Here is an 18493-nt window from a genome sequence, read left to right on the forward strand (position 1 = left end):
GAAGAAATGGACAAATTCCTGAACACCCACACTCTTCCAAAACTCAATCAGGAGGAAATAGAAAGCTTGAACAGACCCATAACCAGCGAAGAAATTGAAGTCGGTTATCAAAAATCTCCCAACAAATAAGAGTCCAGGACCAGATGGCTTCCCAGGGGAGTTCTACCAGACGTTTAAAGCAGAGATAATACCTATCCTTCTCAAGCTATTCCAAGAAATAGAAAGGGAAGGAAAACTTCCAGACTCATTCTATGAAGCCAGTATTACTTTGATTCCTAAACCAGACAGAGACCCAGTAAAAAAAGAGAACTACAGGCCAATATCCCTGATGAATATGGATGCAAAAATTCTCAATAAGGTACTAGCAAATCGAATTCAATGGCATATAAAAAGAATTATTCACCATGATCAAGTGGGATTCATTCCTGGGATGCAGGGCTGGTTCAACATTCGCAAATCAATCAACGTGATACATCACATTAACAAAAAAAGAGAGAAGAACCATATGATCCTGTCAATCGATGCAGAAAAGGCCTTCGACAAAATCCAGCACCCTTTCTTAATAAAAACCCTTGAGAAAGTCGGGATAGAAGGAACATACTTAAAGATCATAAAAGCCATTTATGAAAAGCCCACAGCTAACATCATCCTCAACGGGGAAAAACTGAGAGCTTTTTCCCTGAGATCAGGAACACGACAAGGATGCCCACTCTCACCGCTGCTGTTTAACATAGTGCTGGAAGTTCTAGCATCAGCAATCAGACAACAAAAGGAAATCAAAGGCATCAAAATTGGCAAAGATGAAGTCAAGCTTTCGCTTTTTGCAGATGACATGATATTATACATGGAAAATCCGATAGACTCCACCAAAAGTCTGCTAGAACTGATACATGAATTCAGCAAAGTTGCAGGATACAAAATCAATGTACAGAAATCAGTTGCATTCTTATACACTAACAATGAAGCAACAGAAAGACAAATAAAGAAACTGATCCCATTCACAATTGCACCAAGAAGCATAAAATACCTAGGAATAAATCTAACCAAAGATGTAAAGGATCTGTATGCTGAAAACTATAGAAAGCTTCTGAAGGAAATTGAAGAAGATTTAAAGAAATGGAAAGACATTCCCTGCTGATGGATTGGAAGAATAAATATTGTCAAAATGTCAATACTACCCAAAGCTATCTACACATTCAATGCAATCCCAATCAAAATTGCACCAGCATTCTTCTCGAAACTAGAACAAGCAATCCTAAAATTCATATGGAACCACAAAAGGCCCCGAATAGCCAAAGGAATTTTGAAGAAGAAGACCAAAGCAGGAGGCATCACAATCCCAGACTTTAGCCTCTACTACAAAGCTGTCATCATCAAGACAGCATGGTATTGGCACCAAAACAGACACATAGACCAATGGAATAGAATAGAAACCCCAGAACTAGACCCACAAACGTATGGCCAACTCATCTTTGACAAAGCAGGAAAGAACATCCAATGGAAAAAAGACAGCCTCTTTAACAAATGGTGCTGGGAGAACTGGACAGCAACATGCAGAAGGTTGAAGCTAGACCACTTTCTCACACCATTCACAAAAATAAACTCAAAATGGATAAAGGACCTGAATGTGAGACAGGAAACCATCAAAACCTTAGAGGAGAAAGCAGGAAAAGACCTCTCTGACCTCAGCCGTAGCAATCTCTTACTCGACACATCCCCAAAGGCAAGGGAATTAAAAACAAAAGTGAATTACTGGGACCTTATGAAGATAAAAAGCTTCTGCACAGCAAAGGAAACGACCAACAAAACTAAAAGGCAACCAACGGAATGGGAAAAGATATTTGTAAATGACAAATCAGAGAAAGGGCTAGTATCTAAAATCTATAAAGAGCTCACCAAACTCCACACCCAAAAAACAAATAACCCAGTGAAGAAATGGGCAGAAAACATGAATAGACACTTCTCTAAAGAAGACATCCAGATGGCCAATAGGCACATGAAAAGATGTTCAGCGTCGCTCCTTATCAGGGAAATACAAATCAAAACCACACTCAGGTATCACCTCACGCCAGTCAGAGTGGCCAAAATGAACAAATCAGGAGACTATAGATGCTGGAGAGGATGTGGAGAAACGGGAACCCTCTTGCACTGTTAGTGGGAATGCAAATTGGTGCAGCCGCTCTGGAAAGCAGTGTGGAGGTTCCTCAGAAAATTAAAAACAGACCTACCCTATGACCCAGCAATAGCACTGCTAGGAATTTATCCAAGGGATACAGGAGCACTGATGCATAGGGCCACTTGTACCCCAATGTTCATAGCAGCACTCTCAACAATAGCCAAATTATGGAAAGAGCCTAAATGTCCATCAACTGATGAATGGATAAAGAAATTGTGGTTTATATACACAATGGAATTCTACGTGGCAATGAGAAAAAATGAAATATGGCCTTTTGTAGCAACGTGGATGGAACTGGAGAGTGTGATGCTAAGTGAAATAAGCCATACAGAGAAAGACAGATACCATATGGTTTCACTCTTATGTGGATCCTGAGAAACTGAACAGGAACCCATGGGGGAGGGGAAGGAAAAAAAAAAAAAGAGGTTAGAGTGGGAGAGAGCCAAAGCATAAGAGACTGTTAAAAACTTAGAACAAACTGAGGGTTGATGGGGGGTGGGAGGGAGGGGAGGGTGGGTGATGGGTAATGAGGAGGGCACCTTTTGGGATGAGCACTGGGTGTTGTATGGAAACCAATTTGTCAATAAATTTCATATATTAAAAAAAAAAAAAAAAGAAAAGCCTACCAAATTTTAAGAAGATTACCAGCTGATAGTATTTAACTTTCTCTAGGGCAGGTCATCAGGGAATTAGGAAAGTTTCTAATACCACAATATTCTCCATTAAAACCTCCCTAAAGAATAGAGAAAGCACAAAAAAGAACTATACAATTCTTATGTATGAATGTTAATTATAAAAATGGTGAATATTAAAATTACCTGGACAATGGAATAAAGCAATGAAATAAATGTTCTGGTGTGGATATGAAAGATCTGCAAGTTACTCATGATACACATATTTATGAATGTTTATATACGTATATTAGCACACAATAATTTTTCTTGATATATGCAAGGAAGACTAGGAAGAAAATGGAACTTTCATTGTAAACTCCAGTGTATCATTTTTGTTTTGTTCATGTGGCTTTTTTCTCTGTTAACACATTATTAGCCAACTTTTAAAAGCTAAAGTATTTCAAATTACCAAGGAAATGCCATGAATTACTAGGATGAAAGTGACAAGGAAACAGGCTGAATCAATCAAGAGAGGACTCTAAGTATATATCTTTCTCAGAGTAATATAAGTGGAGTTAAATTCAAAAAGACTCTTTGAGCATATTTAATTGGTTAAATTTGGGTGTAGTATCAACAAATGAACACACCTGGACTATTTTTTCTTGATTCTGTTCTAAGAAAATCTATGAACAATCATCTGCACCATCTGCTGTCGACCATCTGTTGAGGGAAAGGAGTGGACACACTGGTGTTATATTTGTTTAACAAAACACTATTTTAAAAATACTACAGAGCTAGCAAACACATGGAGGAAAGAAAGTTTAGAGAAATGCTACCTTTGGCAAAAAGAAAAGAGAATAACTCTAATCAGAATAATCTGCAAAGCTATCTGTGACCTAACTTTTCAAAAAATAATTGACAGGTAAAAAAATTGAGTCAATTTATCAATGGAAGATTTTCAGAAAGTTTTATTTTTCAAATAACTGGTACATTTAAAAGATAGCTATAATGCAACTGTATTTATCTAAAAAATACTACTAAAAGTAGTATTTTAGGAAATTAACTTTTATCAACTAAATCATAAAATTTTAAATTATATCAATTCATTTTACTTTCTTTTCAAAATAGATTCATATGCTTTGTTTTAACTAAGAGGAAAAAATATATGAAAGAATGGATAATGATGGAGAATTTTACCAGCTGTTTCCACTGACTGAAGAAAAAAGTAAATTTAACCAATGCCTTTTCTACAAATGAGAACGTTCCAACAATATACTATTTTCAAAACATACAAAAAAATTGTCCTCTAATAAGTGAGAGACTTAAAAAGCCTTTACTTTTTGAGAAAGTGATATTTATAATTTGATTATCTATTGAAAATATGTAATAATTTTCTATATTGTTGGTTTCCTAAATTTTAGGAAAAATTTTAGACAACTTCAGATGATTTACATTACATTACAGAATTTGATAATACACAAGGACCATGAGGAGAAAATGAATTTTTTCTTTTAAAAGGATAAAAGGATGACAGTATATTATTTCTTAAAACATTTATATATCTTTCTTTAAACCATATACTTCTTAAAGGAAGTAAAACAATTTTTTTCAAAAAGAAAGATAATTGCAGAGCAACAGTCTTCAAATTTTTAGTTTTAAAAACAGACAACAACTCATTTAAATAGTATCTTCAGTAGGACTCTAGTATATAAAATTTTATAAAACTTGAGTCAGCCTGGCCTCTCATTTGACTAGAGAGTCTCTAAGGACATCACTTCAAAACTAGTATGATTAATAAATTGGGCAGATCAGGTAACTGAAATTTGCTGTTTAACTTTAAAATCTACTTCTTATTTTTACAATTTATTTTTTCTTATCCCCATCACTTTCCCAGCCACAGAAATGTGATTTCTAATCCAAACACGCCAGTACAACTCTTCTGAATAGTGTCATGGATGACCACCTAGTGGCCATTTCCAGGGCATTCTTCACTTCTCTTTTTATTTGTCATGTTTATGATATCTGAAAGTGTTTTTTATGTAAGAATTTTAAAACTTTTCTTCCTGTTTCCTTTTCACTCTAAGGTCATGATTTATCCCTCCCTTTGTGTTAGCTTTAATCTTTATGGTTAGGTCTACTTTCTTTTTTCACATCTGATAACAACCTAAATTCACAGGAACCCATCCTTAACCCCTTTCCCTCTTAACTCTACGAACTCAGGGTATATTTTCAACCCTATTTATGTCTGTTTATAACCATCTTTATTCTGATGACTATATAATTCTGCAGTCTATGAGAGGTCTTAACATAAATATATCATGGCAACTCTAATTCAACTGAATAAATTCAACTGAATTTATTATACACTCCTGAAAATTTGTTCTCTTACACATTTCGTTTCACTTCAATAAAAAGCTACATCTTCCATTTGCATAAGTGTTTTCTCATTAACCTATGCATTTGTTTGTGTGCTTCCCTTTATCAGTGTTTTTGTTTTTTTAAAATAAAAATATAATTTAAAAAATTAAAAAATTATAAGTAGGGGCACCTGGGTGACTCAGTCAGTTGAGCCCCTGACTTCAGCTCAGGTCATGATCTCATAGCTCTTGAGTTTGAGACCCATGTCAAGCCCTGTGCTGACAGCTCAGAGCCTGGGGCCTGCTTTGGATTCTGTGTCTCCCTCTTTTTATGACCCTCCCCTGCTTGTGCTCTGTCTCTGTCTCTCAAAAATAAATAAGCATTAAAAAATGTTTTTAATGGTAAGTAAAACTCTCATGATCCTAGATTTGATTAGGAAATATCAGAATGAACTTATGATATATTTTAATAAGAATAACTATTTACTCTTTACTGAAAAGGCATAGTAATCCTGTAGCCATGATAATCCCTAGTGTCTTAATTATGGTGCCCCAAACCATTTTCTATTAAAAGAAGTCAGGAGTCCTAATAGAAATGGCAGATAACTACACCAAGACAGAACATTTAGAAGATGAATCTGGAATATGATCATACAGTAAGGTAAAAACAGTCATTAAAAAAAAGAAAGAAAGAAAAGAAAACTACTGTAATCATGTCTAAAGGAAGCAAGAAATTCTAAAAGACTCACATAGGTAAAAAAATGAGATTCTTTTCAATAACAATAGTAACTGCAATGTATTGAACCATAATACATTAATTATGTTTTCAATGATTCAAAAACAAACAAAATAAAGCCTCTTTAGTCACTTTTAGACAATGCTAGTGATGTTACCAGGTATTTTGAATACAGATAAATAAAGATTGTGGTGGTGGATATTCAGACATTTATCTTCCTTCATTGTAAGAAACTTACTTCAAGGTCAAACAAGAGTTAATAAAGATTTTCTCCCTATAGAAATAGTCTAGCTAATAAGTGAAAGGGGAATGATATTAGAATATTTTCTCTTTAAAAATTTTTTTTAAATAATATTTTCACTTTACAATCCCTAATGAAACAATTGTTCCGTGCAATGATGAATAGTGACTACCTATGAGGTAGGAGGGAAGGAAAGCGTAGGACACAAGTCGAGCAAAGTAAAGCCATTTTGTTTTTAGGCTGACCCTTAACCTAAAACTTAGCAGGTCATACAAAGAGTCACAAGATGTGACTCATGATAAACTACAAGACCACACTCCCTCCAGTAGTAAAAGCCATTCAGGCTGGACATTCTTAAAACTGCTCCTTGTGGGTAATTACACAGCCCTGAGACACTGGAAAATATAACCACCAATGTGAATGATAAACCCAACGTTAAAGAGTAAGCTCCTCCATATAAGGTTACATAATTAAAAAAAAAAAAACACAAAACAAAAACTTAGATTAGGGCATCTGGGTGGCTCAGTCATTAAGCCTCCATCTCTTGATTTCAGCTCAGGTCAAGATATCATGAGTTTGTGAGACTGAGCCCCATGTCAGGCTCTGTGCTGGCAGCAGAAAGTCTGCTTGGGATTCTATCTCTCCCTCTCTCTCTCCCCTTCCTTGCTTGCATTCACATGTGAGTATGTTTATTTATTGTGGGGAAATAGGTTCTATTTACATAAATGGGTTAGAAAAAAACTTAGGGCGGAAAGCCACCACCACAGGGCAAAACATTTGAGGATAGCTGGTGATATATTATAATAGGATCACTAATAACTTGTCATATTACTTGCCAGAAATTACTTTCCATCTGACGCCTATATACTATTGTGCTTTGATCACAAACTCCACTTGTCCCCCAGACCTTACTTCTTACACATACAAGTTAATGATTACTTTCTGATTATTTTCTCCACGTCATATGTGTGAGATCTTGTTTTCTTCATGTTCACCACGTGGGTAGTATCTTGTGAGCTCAATAAATATGGTGCTAAAACTGCTGTTTGGGGCTCTTGTCTCCTCCTGGACATTAGCCTCTCTCATATTCAATTCTGTGTCTGTGCTCTTGCTGGACAAGAAAGAACTCCAGACTCATAGCCTGTGGCAATTTATCTCAATAAATAAATAAATAAATAAATAAATAAATATGAATAAACATAAAAAAAAAAAAAAAAACAACTTCTAAAATCCTCCCTTAAAGGCAAAGTGTGGTCCTGTTCCTTACCTGGGAGGAGAGACAGCTACTTTGTGAAGTAGCTCCTTTCTTACTTCTATACTTAATAAATCTCTGTCCCTTTTTCTAAATGGCTTACCCTTGAATTCTTTGTCATACAAAGCCAAGAATCCTCTTGGCAAGGGGCCCTGAGGACCTCCCTCTCTGGGTCTTGGCCTGTCCAGTATCAATTATGTCACATAAACAGAGAAAATTCAACATTGTATAATGTCTTCTTAAGTGCATAAATAAATCACATCAGAATCTGATAAAGTCTCAAGATCTAATTGCCAGGAAATCGAAAGCAAAAGGCCAGAGAAACACTTTAAATAAAACCATGAGCATGCAAAATCCAGAAAGTGAGAATGGCATAACTATATTATTTTACAGATAAATTGCAAAGAGAAAAAGTAGAGGGAAAGGAAATGGCTATTAATAAGAGACTTCAGATATGAAAAAAATGAGAATATATACTTTGTAACTTTCTTAAATCCATCAAATAAACTGTAAAAACAGAGACAATGAGATTTGAATACTTACTAGATCTTTCATGACAGTAAAGAATTATTTCTTTGGCACAAAAACAGACACATAGACCAATGGAATAGAATAGAAACCCCAGAACTAGACCCACAAACGTATGGCCAACTCATCTTTGACAAAGCAGGAAAGAACATCCAATGGAAAAAAGACAGCCTCTTTAACAAATGGTGCTGGGAGAACTGGACAGCAACATGCAGAAGGTTGAAACTAGACCACTTTCTCACACCATTCACAAAAATAAGCTCAAAATGGATAAAGGACCTGAATGTGAGACAGGAAACCATCAAAACCTTAGAGGAGAAAGCAGGAAAAGACCTCTCTGACCTCAGCCGTAGCAATCTCTTACTCGACACATCCCCAAAGGCAAGGGAATTAAAAAGCAAAAGTGAATTACTGGGACCTTATGAAGATAAAAAGCTTCTGCACAGCAAAGGAAACGACCAACAAAACGAAAAGGCAACCAACGGAATGGGAAAAGATATTCGCAAATGACATATCGGACAAAGGGCTAGTATCCAAAATCTATAAAGAGCTCACCAAACTCCACACCGAAAAACAAATAACCCAGTGAAGAAATGGGCAGAAAACATGAATAGACACTTCTCTAAAGAAGACATCCAGATGGCCAACAGGCACATGAAAAGATGTTCAGCGTCGCTCCTTATCAGGGAAACACAAATCAAAACCACACTCAGGTATCACCTCACGCCAGTCAGAGTGGCCAAAATGAACAAATCAGGAGACTAGAGATGCTGGAGAGGATGTGGAGAAACGGGAACCCTCTTGCACTGTTGGTGGGAATGCAAATTGGTGCCGCCGCTCTGGAAAGCAGTGTGGAGGTTCCTCAGAAAATTAAAAACAGACCTACCCTATGACCCAGCAATAGCACTGCTAGGAATTTATCCAAGGGATACAGGAGCACTGATGCATAGGGCCACTTGTACCCCAATGTTCATAGCAGCACTCTCAACAATAGCCAAATTATGGAAAGAGCCTAAATGTCCATCAACTGATGAATGGATAAAGAAATTGTGGTTTATATACACAATGGAATTCTACGTGGCAATGAGAAAAAATGAAATATGGCCTTTTGTAGCAACGTGGATGGAACTGGAGAGTGTGATGCTAAGTGAAATAAGCCATACAGAGAAAGACAGATACCATATGGTTTCACTCTTATGTGGATCCTGAGAAACTTAACAGGAACTCATGGGGGAGGGGAAGGAAAAAAAAAAAAAAAGAGGTTAGAATGGGAGAGAGCCAAAGCATAAGAGACTGTTAAAAACTGAGAACAAACTGAGGGTTGATGGGGGGTGGGAGGGAGGAGAGGGTGGGTGATGGGTATTGAGGAGGGCACCTTTTGGGATGAGCACTGGGTGTTGTATGGAAACCAATTTGTCAATAAATTTCATTAAAAAAAAAAGAATTATTTCTTTACATATGATAAAGATATTTTGATATCATAATATAATACATATATTTTAAACATAATGAAGTATTTTTATTGATTACGTATTAATATGTGTGAGGTTTATTTAAAATAATCTAGGAGAGGTAAGTGAATGAGTTTAAATTAAACAACACTGTCCATGGTTTGACTATTGAAGCTGGGGAATAAAAACATACACATTCATTAGATCACTATTCATGGGGTTTTCTTGAATTTTTCACTAACGTTTAAAAGTACTATTCTATACAAAGAGACTAGAAACATTTAGAGGTATAGGAAAAATACTTTAAACATTTTATATATGTTCAGATAGATTTGAGAAGATATTATACCCCAAAAAACAGTAACAGTATAATAAAAAAGAAAAATCAGAAAATGAAGCAGTTTCTGATAACTTTTTTTTTTCAAAACATGATTTTGAAATTAAAAATAAAAGGGGTTGCCTGAGTGACTCAGTCAGTTAAGTGTCTGACTTCAGCTCAGGTCATGAACTCATGGTTCATGATTTCGAGCCCTGCATTGGGCTCTGTGCTGACAGCTCAGAGCCTGGAGCTTGCTTCAGATGCTGTGTCTCCCTCTCTCTCCATTCCTCCCCCACTCTCACTCTGTCTCTCTCTGTCTCTCTCTGTCTCTCTCTCTCTCTCTCTGTCTCTCAAAAATAAGTAAATATTAAAATAAATAAATACATAAGAGGAAAGAAAGAAATAAAAATACAAGAAAAAAAAACCATCTTGTTTTGACTGGGCAATTTAAAGTACAGCCCAAACAATAAAACTTGTTATTCATAAGGTAAATTGAGGAAACTGTGCAAATGTAGAAAAACTTTAAAATGCATTGAATACATTATTTAAAAAAGTAAAAATAAAAACAAGTCCAAGAGATTTATCATTCATGCTATAAGAATTATAAAACAATAATTAAATGCAGGGGATACAAGGAAGGGTGGGTTATCAAAGAATCAAAACAAGAAATTTTCCAGAGTTGATGTTTCCCATTTTTTATGTCCCATTTTTATGTGGCTCTAGCTCTAAATGAAAAATGTCTATCTGCACATGAATGAACCATTGTCACCTGAACCCCAATAAAACCTAAAATGGAGTTGTATTCATGCAAAAACATATTAACAAATCTTACATCAAGTCCACTGTTTGTGAGTATGAGTTCAAGTCATTTCAAATATGATTCAAAATTTTCTAAACTCTGTACCCTTGGAAAAATAATTTTATACCTCTGAGTCTCAGATGTAAATAAAGAGTATTTACAGAACCTTTATCATAGAGTTCCTGTAAATTTTAAATGTAAGAATTCATGTTAGGGAGGCTGCGTGGCCCAGTCGGTTGAGCATCCAACTTTGGCTCAGGTCATGATCTCACAGTTCTTGAGTTTGAGCCCCGCGTCAGACTCTGTGCTGACAGCCCGGAGCCTGGAGCCTGATTTGAATTCTGTGTGTCCCTCTCTCTGTCTCTTTCTCTTTTAAAAATAAATAAATATTAAAAAAATTTAAATGTAAGAATGCATGTAAAATCAATAGCACAGATTCTAGCACATATAAAGAGAATACTATGGTTATTGTTCTGTTGCAGTAATATTAATATTAACATCATCATTATCATTTTTACAGTTCTTTGCTGATTTCAGGTCTTTCTGTCATCCATCTGGTAATCAAGATTTAAAAATTAAGGTTTCTTGAACTTCTTCGTTTAACAAAATGTTCCCATTCCGTAAATTACCAAGCCCATTTTATTTGTTTGTTTCCATGGCTACATTCACAGTCTTATCCAGTGCTCTTCCCATAATTTTTATAAATTATTGCCATTTTTAAACTGATACCATTGACTCCAGTCTTGAGGATTTTATATATTCATGGGTTTCCCAGTAATTTCTACCTCAACATTAGGGTTTACTGAATTCCTCTACATGTGAAAATCTAACCAATATTAAAGTCAATGCAGTTAGTAAAAATTGGTATGAACATTTACACCATCTTATATTTGTACCATTACTCTTTCTCCCTTAGAATACTAACTTTGATTTTTCTTTCGTCATTCCCTTTTCACTTCTTTTCATCTTATTAACTTCAAGGAATGCTTCAGTCACCTTCTCTGTCAAGTCTTTTAAAAGACATCATCTAACTTTCCTAAACTGCATTAATGCTTCTCTCTAATCCAATAGCATTTACAATTCCATCTTATTATAATTACTATATCATGACTGCCTGTGTACTTACCTGAGTCTTAAATATCTCAGAAACACATCAGCTCATATAATATGCTGCATGAAGTAGAAACCTAGTAAAGTCTTATATATCTCAGAAATACATCAGCTCATATAATATGCTGCATGAAGTAGAAACCTAGTAAATATTTGTTAAACTTAATTTGTTAAAATTACTAAGAATTATTACAGTAAAGATTAAATGCAAGGAACACTTTTATGAAAGGCAAAACTGGGTTAAATATAAAACTTATGGCAGAAAAGAACACTAAAAACACGTTGGAATCCAAGGAGATAAAGTGGGGAAGTGATAAACAAATCCAGAGTGGCAAGAAGGAAAGAATTAAACAGAACGAAAATATCAAACAAAGAAAATATTAACTAAAATATGTAATGAGGAAAGAGGAAATTATGTTTCCTCCACATGACAAGTGTGACAGATTTTTTATTTCTACAGATTTCTCCTATTGATACGCCAAGGATGATCCCGTTTGGGGTTATTATAAACCTGGAAATAGGAATTCCTGCCAGGTAATGTATCAACAGTGAGGTAAAACCACAGAACATTTTACTTTTTGTTTTCCCATAGTTATATAGACTCAGACTGTGAATTTTATGCAAAATTATAAAATGTTAGTGAGTTAATGAATTATGGAAGAGGTTTCACTGTATATGCCAACCATTATAGTCTATTGAATTTCATTAAACATAAAAGTAAGTTCCTACAAATGCACTTAAATGTGTACTGAAAAATAAGTCAAAATGATCTGAAAAAAAAAACAGGTTAAATTATTTAAAGAGAAAATATATTTAGTTGAAAGCATTCTCTTCTCATAAGATTGGGCATTCTAACTAATTTCAACATGCAATTTTATTCCCTAGAAGATTTATGAACAGTAACTTCATTGAATTTGGAGGTGACACTAAATTGGAAGATGGCATAAATAGTACTGATAGGAAAATACTATATAAAACAATCAATTATATAGATATCTACAGCTTCCAAGACCACGGTTCTTAGACATAAAATATGCAGGTGTACTGGAAGGTGGTGTGCTCAATTCTTTGAAACTTGAGCACCCCATTTCTTTAGCTAAGCTTTGGATCTTGTAGAGCAAATTAATACCTAAGAGGGATATGGCACGACATTGGGGATTTTGAGGTGTTTTACAGTATACCTCATTGCACAGAAATTTTCTTAACTTTGACAGATGACCGAGCATCAGTCTGGCATCAGTTCCGTGACCAACTTATCCTACTTTTAGAGGTAGATAGAAAGTGTTTTAGCAGTTTTTGAGTGCTCGACCCTGCCCACCAATTTTGTGGCTTTGGCTTCTGAGATTCCCATTAGCAATGGATCTATTAAGCCTTTCAGATTTCTTTTTAGTGGCAGACACCCCCCTGATTTTCAATAGTGTAACCTGTGACTACTTGGATTTTGATTTTGATGGTCTAAATAATCTGAACTTTTTGTCTTAATTTATTTCCCCAAATCTCCCAGTGGTTTATGCTATGGACTACCCTGAAGGCATTGTGAGCTCCCTAACAGCTGCCAACATTGCAGACTCCCAATATAACTACCCTAGAAACTTTCCAACTTTCTGGAGACTTTAGTAAACTCCAGAAACTTTGCAGGACCTAGAACTTTTCTGGGAACACACGCGCATGCACACACACACACACACACACACACACACACATGCACACATGTGCACGCATTTTTAAAAAATAAAGTTTGAATTGGAGAACTGCATGCAAGGGAGCAGAGCTCAAATCCGAGAATGACTTACCCATAACCCTTGGTAATGACCACAGAAAAAGTAACAAAGGATTCAGCAGGTTCCTCACCTGTGCATCTCATTGTCTCATAGGACATTAGCAGTCAGCTTTGGATCTTATCACCAAAAACTGTGAAAAATAATTAAAGAAACAATTTAGGAGATACAAACAACTTCAACACTTCATGAAGTAGGGAAAATTCTTTCAGAGAACTGAAAACAGTGCTGTTTGTTTGAAAACTGACTCCTTCACACAGAGGACAAGGAGATACCCAAGAAAGAGGCAGGGAACTGCAGTTTGGTAGGTGGCAGGTTTAACAAACAAGGTAACATACATATGAGGCTTGTACTGAGCAGACACAAGATGAGTAGATGTCTGTACCTCCTTTCCAGAATCTTAAAAGTTATATAGAAGCCTTAACTGGGTCTAGTCACGTATTCAGTCCAGACGGTCTCAACATCCTTCTCTCTCAAGTCTATGTACTTGAAATAGTTCCTAGTATGGGAAAGGTGGGTGGAACACACATTCTAAAGACGGGAGAGACGGTCCATTTGCATGGGTCTAACTCTTAGGTTCAAGCACCAGTCAGAGCCTCTTGACAACCTCTTACAACAAGAGTGGAAAGCAGAAAGCTTTTTTTAAAAAAATGTTTATTTATTTTTGAGAGAGACAGAGAGCCCAAGTGGGAGAGGGGCAGAGAGAGGGCGAATGAGAATCTCTCAGTGTGGAGCCCAACAAAGGGCTGGATCTCATGAACTGTGAGGTCATGACCTGAGCCAAAACCAAGAGTCAAACACTCAACAGACTGACCCACCCAGATGCCCCGCAGAAAGCTTTTTTAGAATGAAGAATAAAGAACAAGGAGGAGATAAATAGGAAATATATAATTGGCTCGGGCCACATAGTCAACTTATTTGGAGTGAGAAAGTCCAGAGTTGGCTTGGTGATCAGGGATTGGCTGGCTGGGTGGATATATGACATTGCTGGTCAGGCAGAATATTTAGAGGGACACAAAAATTATCTAAGTTTCAGTTTGCTGGCATGACATCCAAGAAAGGAACAGCTCCATCTTGGGCCTAAAAATTAATTGGAACACTTGTAAGTACTCTTTTTCTCCTACCTCTCAAAATCCTGACATATTTCACCCTTGAGCACATACCCTTCCATTGACAACCAATTCCAGTTCACCTTCAGTTAAAGTTTTAATGATTTCAATACAATTGCATGCCAAGTGCAATCAGTACTCTACCAGCATTAGTGGTGATAATTCTCATTGCCAGCTGCCCAGTGGGTGAACCAGTTTTCATTTAAGAGTCTGCATCATCAGATTAATCCTGGTGAAAATGTCAGGTTGTGTCATGTGGAAAGCAGAGGTTGAAATTCTAAAATTTGCATGCAGGAGTTTCACTGACAATCGCTTAACAAAGGAGGATTGGGCAGAGGGAGAATCTGAATTGCAGTGCAGTTGCCAGAGACCTCACTTTCTCATCCCACAAGGAGCTCTGGAGCTGTAATGGCTTTTCACAATTTTTCCATATCAAGTGAAGGATGTGGGCTTCTGTGGTCCTGCATCCATTTGATGTAATCTTCCCAAATGAGGGACATACTTATAAAATGGACAGGTTTTTGTTGTTGGTGTTGCTGTTACTGTTGCTGTTGTTGAGGACAATTCCTAGAAAGAGACTCATCCACGAACTACTGGAAACCAACACTGCTAGCAGCTGCAAGAATTCATTCCTCATTCCTGAAATCATCTACTGTATCATCTACCCTGTGCTGGCCAATGCAGCTTGATCTCATGGAAGTTTCTAAAATTCACAGCAATGAATTTTATAAATATTTATCTGAGGAGTAAAAGGGAAAATAATTAATTCATACAGCTCTCATCCCCACATTTTAAGGATAGGGCTATGTGCATTTATTCCTGCAAATTATAAGTTGGTCATTCACAGTGCTCTTCAGTTTCCCTTAGGCATAATATTTTTAAAGGAAGCCCATGTGAAAGGTTTGTGGGGCTATAAAGTAATATTTTATGATACAGACAAAAGGTGAGGCACTGTAAAATTGAACAGACGTAAATCTTTGAAAAAACCTATGCAGAATTGATTACTGCAGCAGTAGTTGGGGTAAGTTGTAGGGCTGAGAGCATTAAAGGTTGCCTAAAAGTTTTATCTGATTCAAGACTTAAATGAAAGGATTGACTAATAGATTATTCCATTTGATCAATACAATTTTCTGACAATATCAGTAATGGTATGTTCATGAGGATTTTGTTAATGATGTCAGTAGTGTAAAAAAATGACACCACCCTTGAAGGCAACCAGACTACAAAGCAGATATCAATGATCTTAATCTCCTGTCACTTACACCTTTGTGTCGTATTGTCTCTCACACTGAGTAAGGCTGATATGTATAACCTATAAGAATTGTGGAAAAGTACTGTGTGATTTCCAAGACGAGATCATAAAAAGAATTTCACCTTGGATCATTTACTTTAGGAGAAGCCAGCTATTAAAGAAAGACAACACTTAAGCAACAATATGACATCCACAGGGCATGGAAAGGCCTCCTGCCAACAGACATTTGACTATGCCAATTTGGAAGTGTATTCTCTTCCTTAGTCAAGTCTTCAGATAACTTCAGTCACCCTTATTAGAGACAGTGAGCCACAACCACTTAGTTAGGCTGCTCCAAAATTCTAGAACCACAGAAACTGTGTGAGGTAATAAATCTTAAATTGTTGTTTTAAGACATCAGATTTTTGGAGTATTTATTACACAGCAGTAGAAAACTAGCACAACCATTAAATTACTAATATCCTATCTTTTTTTCACATTGCACAAATATGTATCATATGCATAATGGCAGAGCCTGGCAGGTTCAGGCTTCCAACTCCTAGACTACCTAATTCACTTGGGATACTTTCAGGAACAGAAATGGTGTCCTGACTTTTCTAATTAACCTAGAGCTTGAGCACTAAATGGGACAAAGCTTAAACCCTGGACTGACTTATTCTGACATTCCTGACAAACTCTGTGGAGAGTATGGGGCATGGGCACTCAAAGAGGGGGGGAAATACCGTGAATGATTGAGTTCTACCCCATTACAACCCATATCTAAGTTCCAAGAAAAAGCAGCTATTCTAGCTGCCAGGAGGAGTTCTTTCTGTTCACCGAGACAAAGTCTACATCAAATCCATATTTTTCAAGTACAAATGAGTTCTAGGAAAAGTGGAAGAATGATCAATAGAAGATATAACTATTCATATCTTTCCCTACTGTGATGAGGTCTGCATCTGAAAGTGCTAATTATTTAAGGAAAGGACTTCTTTCTAAGGGATCATTGAGCCATAGCAATCAACCACAATCATTGGAAACAATTTGGAATATCCTTATGGCTTAGAGAGGCTCCATTGCAACAAGGGCATGTTAGTGCCACCTTGTGAGGAGTCCACGAAATGCAATGAAAAGAGTTAACAGCACCAGAACTACCTGGTAGGAACAACAAAAAAGTACCACGTGTGTCATTCAATAGAGACGTCCCAGAATGCAAACTGCAAAAGACAGCAATCTACCTGTTTACTTTATAAATCTCTCTTAAAGGCTTAAATCAGCACCTGACGTACACCAGATGTTCAATAAATATTTTTACTAAAGACAGGAATTAATTAATGATTTTTTCTTCAATGTTGAAGGCACAAAGTTATGAGACCTACAAAGTTATGAGACCTTACATAATAAAATGTTTCTAAAAAGTCAAGCTTAAGTGTGGTGTAAAAATTAGAAATAGCTTAGTATTGGACTAGGGAGGCAGTCACATAATAAAAGTGGGTTTCAAGAGGATCTTTACAGATACCGGAAACATCTGATACAGTGATTTTCAGTCAGCTAAGGAACAGTAGGATTACAAAGTCAGAGAAGAGAAAAGCTTATATTAACTACCATGTAGGCTTTCTGACACAGGTGAAATAGTTTCAGGGACAAAATTTACCCCTACTTCTATAGATGATGTGATGCTCGTCTAACACCCTGAGGATTGGAGGTCCAAATAATATTGTCTTCTGGGGAAAAAAAAAGTCTAAGGAATTTATGAGCATAAACTATGTTCTAACCCTTTTCCAGTGGGTTCACTTAGATTATATATATATACATGTATATATATTATATATAAAATATATAATATTATATATTATATATAATATATATAAATATTATATATAATACATATAAATATATATAATATATATATTTTGTACAGTGAGAAGTTAGAAGCTCATTGTAAACAGCACTGAATGTGTCTAGAACTATACTTCAAAGTTTCAAAAGCTCGTGTGTGCAAATTAGATGCTATAACTATTATACCAATTTTTAGAACACAAAGAAAAGGGAACAATGACTTTTCTCAAAGTCATAAGATTATAAGAAAGATAGGATGTAAAATTCAAATCTTATTATTACAATATGCATTCTCTCTAACCTCAATTTTGGCATCATGTAAGTATAACAGAACTTGGTAAAAGTGTGTTGGGTTTGAATGACTAACTTTGGCTTCAGAATTTATTGCACCTGAATGATATTTTACCTGTAATATAACAAAGGCTTTTATCGAGCAACAGCTCAGAAGTTTTTACGGGCTGACAGTTATGTCTAGGTATTCTTGTTATCGAAAATATGAAGGTAATTAAGAAAAAAAGTGCTTTTTCTGAGATTCTTATAATCTAAAAAGACCATAAACAGGTAAATGAATAAGTTCATATATACATATATTAGTGCTGTGATAAAGTATACTCGGGGAACAGTGGCAGCATGGCAAAGGTACCAGATCCACCTGGTTGTTTAAGCAAAGCTTCTACTGGGAGAGCACATCAACATGAGATTGAGAAGTTGAGATGATAAAAAGCTAAGAAGAATTATACAGTGAGTGATGGTAACTTAAATACAGAGTACAAATAGCTTGATGTTATGATAGAATGAAATTCAAGGAAGAGAATGTCAGGAAATGACTGAATAAATATAGTCATGCAGGCCCTTGAAAGCATAATAAGTTCTTAATATGCAATTTAATTTTTCCCCAGGTGATGGGTAGAAAATGAACGAGTATTGAAAGCCTTCCAAAGCACTGTCTGCTA

The sequence above is a fragment of the Prionailurus bengalensis genome, chromosome A1, assembly GCF_016509475.1.
Source record: "Prionailurus bengalensis isolate Pbe53 chromosome A1, Fcat_Pben_1.1_paternal_pri, whole genome shotgun sequence".
Taxonomy (NCBI): Eukaryota; Metazoa; Chordata; class Mammalia; order Carnivora; family Felidae; genus Prionailurus; species Prionailurus bengalensis.